Raw genomic sequence first — 10000 nt, forward strand, 5'->3', positions numbered from 1 at the left:
TAAATTCCACAGAATCTATCAGAGACACATTTGATGCTGAAGTGCCAACCCATAGTGGAGAGCAATACTCTGTTGAGCTATGGACAAAGGCTTGTCGACTGTCAGTGGCTTTGACTGATTTTCCAAAGAAACACTCGGATCGATGGAGAATGCCTCGTCTGCGGGTGGCTTTGGAGGCCAGCTTTGCTATGTGATTGGCTCAGCAAATGACGTGGCTGATGCTGGAACGAAGGCAACATACAATCAAAAGAAGAAAAAGAAATGAAAGCCAGAAATCCAAGCATGAAGGTGACCTTCTATGCCAGAGGCAGAGACTCCTGTCAAGTGATACAGGATACCAGGCTGTCAAATGCACAAGATATATCTACGGAGTTCTATCCTTTTGTTTGAGATTGAGGGCCTCCAACCATTGTTGAAAGAGGAACAGAAGCATGTCCAGAGTTGTCACCCTGATGGAGTCCAACCAGATGGTCAGATATCAGACTATTTGAAAACAGGAAGGATTTGACATTGGAAGCGATGATGGATTTCATGATTTGGCTTGTAATTGTATCCAAGGTCACTGACCTTGAGTTGGTAGGATCTGTTTTTGCACCCTTCTTGTGAATGGGAGTGATGTTTGCTGACTTGCATGTAGAGAGGAGGTGGCCAAAGGAGAAGGACAGACTGAATAGGGCAGAAAGAGGGCGAGTAAGAATGGCACAGCAGGATTTATAACATGTGCACTGATGCCAAAGAAGAGTCAAGGCCAGACGGAACTTTCTCGACATTTTTTGGTGGGTCTGATGCAGAGTCCAGTTGACAGTGAGTATGTCAGTGCAAGATGGCGAAAGAACAGAATGGGTTTGGTACACAAGATTTGAAACCAAAGTCAGAGCCGACAACCAACACATTTGGCACACACACGCCAATTCTTACCCGGGGATTGTCCAAAGGGTATTTTCATCCACCACCTCACCCTTTAAAAGACCCCAAAGACCCTTAACATCCCAAAGACCTTTTAAGACCTTTAAGACTGCAAAGTCCCATAAGATACCAAAGACCATTTAAAACCTGAGACCCCGAAGACCCTCAAGACCCTTCAGAAACCAAAGACCCCATAGACCCCCTAATACCCTATTTGACCCCTACAATCCTACAGACCCTCGAAGACACCAAAGATCCTTTAAGACCCCAAAGAGCCACAAGATCCCCTAAGACCGGCAAGGCCCTTTAAGATCCGATAGACCCCAAAGACTCTTACCTTAACACCATAAAGACACTTTAAGTCTTCAAATTCCTGCACACTCAGTCGAGTATCCTATGTCAGTGACGGTACTTCTAGAGTCGTAATCCCAGCCAAAGAAGCTGCTTCAGTTGATCTGATGCTCTGTATGTTGCTTATGAGAGAGTTGGAATTTACGTTACAACAGCAATATGTTCCTTATCCTGAAATTTTTGCTGATGACTCCACCCTCTGCCCTACCATCTGTCATCCCTCAGACGGGCAAGCAGCAGCTTCTTCACTCTCTGCAGATCTGGGTAAACTCACAAACTGGTCCAACATGTGGAACATGTCTCTCAATCCTGGCAAATCTCACACTCTCACTATGTCTCTCCAAAAGGACGATTTAGAACAACCCCCCCCCCATCTACTTTCTCAACAATCCTCTGGAAGAAGTCCTTTGATTCAAGCTTCTGGGTCTCACTATCTGCCATGATCTTTCCTGGGAAAGCCACATTTTCAACCTGGCCTCCAAAGCCAGTCGCTGACTGGGAATCCTCCGTCGTGTAAAGTTCTTCCTCAGCTCACCTGAGCTCCTGACCACATACAAAGCTTTAGTCCGCAGCCTGATGGAGTACTGCTCTCCCCTTTGAGTTGGTGCTCCTGCATCTCACCTTTCTCGGCTTCACGCTGTGGAAACCAAGGCATTTAGGATAATTGGTATCTCCCGTGGTGGGGCTGAGTCTTTGGGCCTCCCACTCTCTCACCACAGGCAGGTCGGTGGTCTTTCTGTCTTCTACCGTCTCCTCTCTGGTCTCACCCCCCCTGCTCTGTCTGTGATGTATCCCCCCCCCATTTTTCTGCAGGGCGCTCAAGGTCCACCAGTAACCCCTTCTCATAAAACTACCAAAATCACGAATCACTGCTCACCTTCACTCTTTCATTCCTCTTTTTTCCCCGCCTTTGGAATAAACTCCCACACTCTCTTCAATCTCATTCTTCCCCCCAGGCCTTCAAAACAGCAGTTCACCACCACCTCTTATCTTCCCCCATCCAAAACCTCGATCTTTTCTACCCCCGTTAATCCACCCCAGACCCACCTCCTTCAAATTCCCTCCTTTCCTTCCTGAAAATCCCTGTAGTGTCCATCTTGTATACCCTGTGTTCCCCCACCCCATCCCTCTACCTTCCACAGATCTCCTAATGTCTCTGTTCCCCACTGTTTTGTCCTTCCCTCTCCCACCACTCTTGCCTCATGCCCTCCTTGCTGTGTGTTGTGTGTTAGCTCCCATATGAGCCTTGACAATGTTTTCGAAATAAATAAATAAATAATTTTCCAGATGCTGAAAGTCCAATTAATTTGAACCAACCAACAATGTCTTGCTCACCGTGAAGCCACCAAGGCCTGTTAACCCAAACATACAAACAAAACTTTGTAATGACAACATGTTGAAGATTTATTACCTCCGCCACCAAAGATGAAAAAAGGACGTTATGTTTTCACCCCTTTCTGTCTGTTTGTTAATTGCCAGAATCCTTCGGATTTCGGCAATTATGTTGGTCGGTTGTGTGTGTCATTCTGTGTCTGTCTGTTTGTCTGTGTGTTTGTTTACCCTGTAGCAGCCACACCGTTTCAGCGATCATGACCAAACTGGGTACAGACATCGGCCATGATCCAACTGAGACACTTGTCGTTTTTGGTGAATCTCGGTCAAAGGTCAAGGTCAAGGTCACCGAAAAATCGAAATTCTTATTTTCGCAATAACTTTCGTTAAAATGGTCGTATCGACTTCAAACCAAATCCAAAATGTGCTTCTTCCAATACTGCATCCAAGCATATGTCTCATTGGGGTGTCACACCAACACCCTTCTTGGCGGTCGGGGGTCGAATGTCAGGGGGTCGGGTCAAAAATTTCAAATTGCGATAAAAACGCCATTTCAAGTCCGATTGACTTCCAAGTTATGATCATTACCAAACTAAGTGCTATAACTCATTAACCAGTAGCACTATCAACTTATAAGAACCAAGTTGATTTCCAGGTTTTTGTTTTTGCAGAGATCATGGAGATATGACAAAGTTATTCTGGCAATTCCTTGCTCAACAAGCAATTTCATTTGTTTGTTTGTGTGCAGGATATCTCAAAAAATTGTAGACTGATTCGGATGAAATTTTGTGGACAGGTTGGGTGTGTTGTTTGCTTCACCATTGAGAGAGTATGAAACCAATGTATTGCACGATATCTCAAAAAGTTGTGGACGAATTTGGATGAAACTAGGTGGAATGGTTGTGTGTGTGTGGCATGGACGAAGTTATTAGATTTTTGAGAAGATCCAAATCCGGATCTGGATTCGACAATTATTTAATTTTAAAGCAATTATTCGTCATTGAGAGATAGGGCCAAAAACAATATATAGCATGATATTTCAAAAATGTATTGGGCCCGATATGTTCTTGTGGATCAGGCATTACATGGCGGAGGTATGCGCTCTACCGAGTGCCCTTCTTGTTAACATCTGTTTCTGCCATATTATTTTTGTTTTATATTTTCATTTATTCATTTTGTTTTTCATTGTCATTTTCGTCTAATTGTCATTTCAAAATGTTCCCCGTTTTTTCTTTTGTAAGGCTCTCGAAACTGCTTTGACTGCCCATTAAACTTCTGGTCAAGTGATATCCGAGACACCTGCATTCCAATTCCAAAGGAATTTCTGGCTTTTACTGACCCATTGACCATCGTTCTGTTGTCATTTGCTATTCTGGGTTTTGCTGTCACAATTGCAATGGGGTTTCTGATGATTCTGCATCAGCAGTTCCCTGCAGTGAGGAACACAGGACATTTTATACTTGGATTGCAGTTGTTGAGTCTTTCCAGTTGCTTTGGTAGTCTCCTGTTGTTTGTTGGGAAACCAAACGATACAATGTGCCAATTGCAGGAAGTTTTTATCTGTGCAAGCCTGACTATTTCAGTTGCTTGCTTGATTCAGGTGGTCATATCTTTGACTATTTATGAGAAAGGTGAAATATTTTGTAAAATAATAACCTCAGCATAGCTTAAATAATCTATGCAAAGCTTGGTTTCATAGATATTTAAACCAATTAATAGGCTGAATATATAAGGGTAATGAGGGGGAAAGGGTTGGGTGTTAAGAAGAACTACACGTAATAATGTAATTCGGATTTGATGGTTCTCTAAATTAATGACCTGCACAAGATTTATTTTTTTATTCAACGAAAAGAGTCAGCTGATGTAATTGCAAATTCCTTTCAATTTTCTTTATCTTGTAGCAAGCACAAATCCATTCAGAAAAGGTATTATCCTTAACAGAGATGTCATTGTGAGACCTGGGGTGTGTTCCGTTCGCAAGCTTCTCACTTAGTCATTTAGCAAGTGGGGCAAACGATTAAGAGAGGTGCTTTGGTTTGTGAGCGAAAATGGCCACCAATAGTCACATTCAAAATGATATACTTCAACCAATGAAATGTTCAGAGGCATAACCCTTTTATGTCGAATACACTCAATATTATTGAAATGTGCATTTCATACTTTCTCTCCTAATTCTTCAAGATCTACAAACATGCAAAAACATGTTGATCTGCGATCATGTTGATTTATGTAGCTCTATTTAGCAAGAAGACCATGGGAATTAATTTATTTGAAAATCTTAGCCACCTGGGGTAATTGATTAAGTAAGAGCTGATTGGTTATTCAATCCAATTACGAGGAGATACAGGATTGACTCTTGTTACTTTTATGTTAACTGTTATTAGTATTGCATGTGGTACATGCTTGGGAACCTTTGTGGTGAACATTTGTGTCCGCTATCATTGATGATTTGCCAACAAGCGATGAAACAGATCTGGCAGCTGAGGGGGGGGGGGGGGGCATGTAGCATTGGGATTATCACGTACAGTATGTGCTCCCTCCAAACTACTTCCTTAACCAACTCTGGAAGAAGTTCAGTCTCCCAAATATTTGGGCCTCAGGATTAGCCATGATCTTTCTTCGGCAAACCACATACACTACATGACCAAAAGTATGTGGATATCCCTTCTAATTGGTGGATTCGGCTATTTCAGCCACAGCCATTGCTGACAGGTGTATAAAATCAAGCACACAGCAATGCAATCTCCATAGACAAACATTGGCAGTAGAATTGGCTGTACTGAAGAGCTCAGTAACTGTCAACATGGCACCATCACAGGATGCCACCTTTCCAACAAATCAGTTCATCAAATTGCTGCCCTGCTAGAGCTGCCCCGGTCAACTGTAAATGCTGTTATTGTGAAGTGGAAATGTTGCGGTGCAACAACAGCTCAACCACGAAGTGCTGGGCCACACAAGCTCACAGAACGGGACTGCCAAGTGCCGAAGCATGTGGCACGGAAAAATTGTCTTTTCAGTTGCAACACTCACCACCGAGTTCCAAATTGACTCTGTAAGCAACATCAGCACAAACACTGTTCATCAAGGGCTTCATGAAATGGGTTTCCATGGCCGAGCAGCCGCACCCAACCCTAAGATCACCATCCGTCATGCCAAGCATTGGCTGGAGTGGTGTTAAGCTCACCGCCATTGGACTCTGGAGAAGTGGAAACACGTTATTTAGAGTGATGGATCACGCTTCACCTTCTGGCAGTCTGACAGACAAATCTGGGTTTGGTGGATGCCAGGAGAACGTTACCTGCCCTAATGCATGGTGCCAATTGTAAAATTTGGTGGAGGGGGAATAATGGTCTGGGGCTGTTTTTCATGGTTCGGTCTCGGCCCCTTCGTTTCAGTGAAGGTAAATCTTAACGCTACAGCATACAATGGCATTCGAGACTATTCTGTGCTTCCAACTTTGTGGCAACAATTTCGGAAAGGCCCTTTCCTGTTTTAGCATGACGATGTCCCTGTGCCCAAAATGAGGTCCATACAGAAATGGTTTGTTGAGATCAGTGTGGAAGAACTTGACTGGTCTGCACAGAGCCCTGACCTCAACCTCATCAAACACCTTTGGGATGAATTGGAATGCCGACTGTGAGCCAGACCTAATCACCCAACATCAGTGCCCAACCTCACTAATGCTCTTGTGGCTGAATGGAAACAAATTTCCAGAGAAATGTTTAAACATCTCGTGGAAAGCCTTCCAAGAAGAGTGGAGGCTGTTCTTGTCTGCCCAGTGTTGGCTTAATGGTTAGGGTTGTGAGTTTGGGATCCTATAATCCTGAGTTCAAATCCCACTCAGCTGTTGAATTATTTCCAGGTGAGGTTGACTCTTCCTGTCATCCTTCTGAAGTTGGCAAAATGAGTGCCAGCTTGCTGGTATCCTATATTGAAGTGGTGACCTTTCCAGGATTGTGCCCAATAGCCAAGAAGACTGTTAAGGCAGCACCGATGCTCTGCACAGAGTATGGTCCCCATGGATGGATGGATGGATGGAGACTGTTCTAGCATCAAATGGGAAACCAACTCCATATTAATGCCCATGATTTTGGAATGAGATGTTGGATGAGCAGGTGGCCACATATTTTGGCAATGTCTATCAAAGTTGGCCTCCTACTCAGCCAACTGGAAACTGGGCATCCTCAATCATGCAAGACTTTCCATGGCACATTTTAACTTTTACTGCTTATGATGCCTTCATCTTGATGAAGTACTACTCTCTGCTTTGGGCTGGCATCCCTTCATCACACCTTTCTCAGCTTGATGTGGTGGAAATCAAAGCTTTCAAAACCATTGGTATCTCCCATGATGAGGCTGATTGTCTGGATCATTACTTTCCCATCACAGACAGTTTGGTCTCTGTCTTCTATTGCACCCTCTGCCCTTTCCTTGCCTACTCCCCCCGCCCCGCCCCCCCCCCCCCCCCACACAGGGTTTCTGCAGTCCATCAGCAACTAGAAGGTAAAACTCAAAATCTAGAATCACTGCTCACTTCCACTCATTTGTTTCTCTTTTCTTCCACCTCTGGGGCCAACATCCTCAGTCTGTCCAATCCCATCTCATTCATCCCTGCATGGCTCCAAGGCAGCTACTCACCACCATCTCAGGTCATTCTCCATCCATACCCATTATCTCCATCCATCCATTGGAACCATACTCTGTGCAGAGCGTTGGTGCTGCCCAAGCAGTCTCCTTGGCTATTGAACACAATCCTGGATGGGTTGCCACTCCGACACAGGATACCAACATGCTGGCACTCATTTTTGCCCACCTCAGAAGGATGATAGGTAGAGTCAACCCCACCTGGTATTAATTCAACAGCCGAGTGGGACTTGAACTCAGGATCCAAATATACCAAGCCCACCACACTAACCATTAAGCCAACACCAGGCATATGATCTCCTTTGCTCTCATTAACCCTTCCCAAGCCCACCTCTGTCCGAGTTTCCAGGTTATCAGGTTCAGCCCCACTTCCTTGCCCTCCTATTCGGTTTTTTGTTTTTTCTCTTGTTCCAATTCTGCTGCTTCCCCCGTTTTTCATTCCACTGCTGTGGAGAGTTTGTGTTTGTATCCAGTTTTTTCACACCCATGTCCTTCCACTCCACTTGTTCTCATTCTTCCTCTTGTTTTTCCTTCCTCCAAGTCTCCCTCATTTTTGTCCCTCAACACTGACGTTACCTCCCTTTTCCACGATTCTTTTACTTCTGTTATATCCTGGTCCGTTGTGTTCTTACTCCTCTGAAAACACCAAAGTTAATGAATGAGGACGGTTTAGCAGCTCTTCCAATATAAAGCACTACCGAGCACTGTATTTAAAGTTAACGTTCTCAGAGTATGTAATTGAGGAACTCTTCCTGGAGCATTTCTGCCCTTTAAATTTTTGTTGTTTTCTCACTCAAAAAACAGCATGGAGTTGTTGAGGGTCATTCTTCATATTCTAAGCTCTCACATCTCAAAATTCACCTGCATTTGTAATCTCCTTTTCTTTATTGTAAGATATTTTTTGATGCTTCCTCTATTTTATCTTTCTTTTTAGTTATTTAAGGAGGATGCTCATCAGCACCTGTTTCTGTTTCTTCCTTTTGAAATCTGCAGCTTTTTGGTTGCTCGTGTTTGTATTTTTCTTCTCCATGCAATTAGTATGTAAATTTTTTTTGCTGCTATTTATTTATTCTTCACTTTTTGACTATTTGTCTTTGTGGGCGTGGCTGTGATGTATATTTATGTTTTTTAAATAATGATATAATGTCCATTATGGAGCTTGAACATAACAAAACACCCAGGAAGTAGCCATTGGACTACTTTTATTTGCGTTGCAAGGAAATGAGTAGACAAAAATTTCAAAATACATGTAGTATCTAGGATTTGAACCTGGGTATCCCACCATCATGAGCCACTGGTTCTGATGAAGAGGTCAACTGAGATGTATGAATGCCAAACACTAAACATGCCAAAGTAGATGTATATAGCTTTTTGGAAGCCTTGAATGATGTGTATTATAAAATAAAGTTCTAACAAAGTTAAACAATACAATACTGTAACCGAATTTTGTCCCTCAAATGTTATAGAAGTGCAGGAATCAGGATTATTCTCGAAGCTATTGTTGGTCAAAAATTATGGGGCATTACTTGCTACTATTGGACCATCCGTGATCATCACTTTTGGATGGGTTTTCCTTGGAGCGTCCAAATCTCACAAAAAGTTTGAAATGTCTCTTGGAATCATTCATGTGGAGTGTTATCGAACATCAGTAGTTTGGCCTGTTTGTGCCACAACTTATTTGGGAATTCTTGTACTTGGGTGTCTTTGTTTAGCCCTAAAAGCCAAAAGGTCACTCCCAACCTGCAATGAGCCCAAATTAATCATGTTCAGCATGATCAGCTGCCTCATCGTGGTCTTGGCATTTGTGCCAGCATACAACAGCACGCATGGAAAGTTCAAAATTGCTACTGAAATGTTTGCCATTATTGCCGTAGCTTATGGACTTTTGAGTTGTATATTTTTACCAAAGTGTTATGTCATTCTTCTTAAAGCTAAACAAGCATGGTAATTGCAATGATAATCAAATAATATATTTGCTGGTAAGTGCATTAATTTGAGTAAAATTCTATTTGTTGTACAATGTCTGTCAAAAATCTGAAAGAGATAAATTTGAGTTGTACATTTACAAATTTTCTCACCTTTTCCACAAAATCTTTCTGTGGATCCAATGTTTTTGGCATTAATGTGAAATTATTAAAGCTGTTGCGACATGAACACATTGTATATTCCATGTACATCAATAATTATTAGTCAGAATTGAATCTCAATGGCAAATTCACCCACAAGGATACACAACAACAAAACTTAGATATATTGTTATGGATATATATATATATATATATATATATATATATATATATATATATATATATATATATATATATATATATATATATATATATATATATATATATATATATATATATATATATATATATATGTTTATGTATATATATATATATATATATATATATATATATATATATATATATGTTTATGTATATATATATATATATATATGTATATATATGTATATATATATATATATATATTGTTGTGGTTACCAAATTCGCAAACCACCATTCAGGTCCCTTAGGTGAGGTATCTCGGTAAGTGCATGTGTAGTTAGGCCCAAACCCGTTGTCTAGTGGGAATACATGTCATTTATGCGTGCTGCGACTCTTCAGGATAGCCGTTTTTCTTTTGCTATCTTTATTTTGGACCAACCGCCATGATTACCACCACAACCACAACATCAACCACCAACCACAACGCCGCTTCACCACAACCGCCACGACCTTCACGTCACACCTCGCAACCGTAGCAT

At 41.9% G+C, this 10000-nt stretch overlaps 1 long non-coding RNA gene across 1 annotated transcript in view; it reads left to right on the top strand.

Moving 5' to 3' along the window:
* LOC147034970 (uncharacterized) overlaps positions 1-7023 on the top strand; it is a 39920-nt gene extending 32897 nt beyond the window's left edge. The window contains exon 3 of the long non-coding RNA XR_015060958.1: positions 3831-7023. This is a non-coding gene — a long non-coding RNA (uncharacterized LOC147034970). The remainder of the gene's footprint in view (positions 1-3830) is intronic.
* Positions 7024-10000: the final 2977 nt, after the last annotated feature.

The sequence above is a fragment of the Eptatretus burgeri genome, chromosome 1, assembly GCF_056783735.1.
Source record: "Eptatretus burgeri isolate ZD-2024b chromosome 1, Ebu_testis_v1, whole genome shotgun sequence".
NCBI classification, from domain to species: domain Eukaryota; kingdom Metazoa; phylum Chordata; class Myxini; order Myxiniformes; family Myxinidae; genus Eptatretus; species Eptatretus burgeri.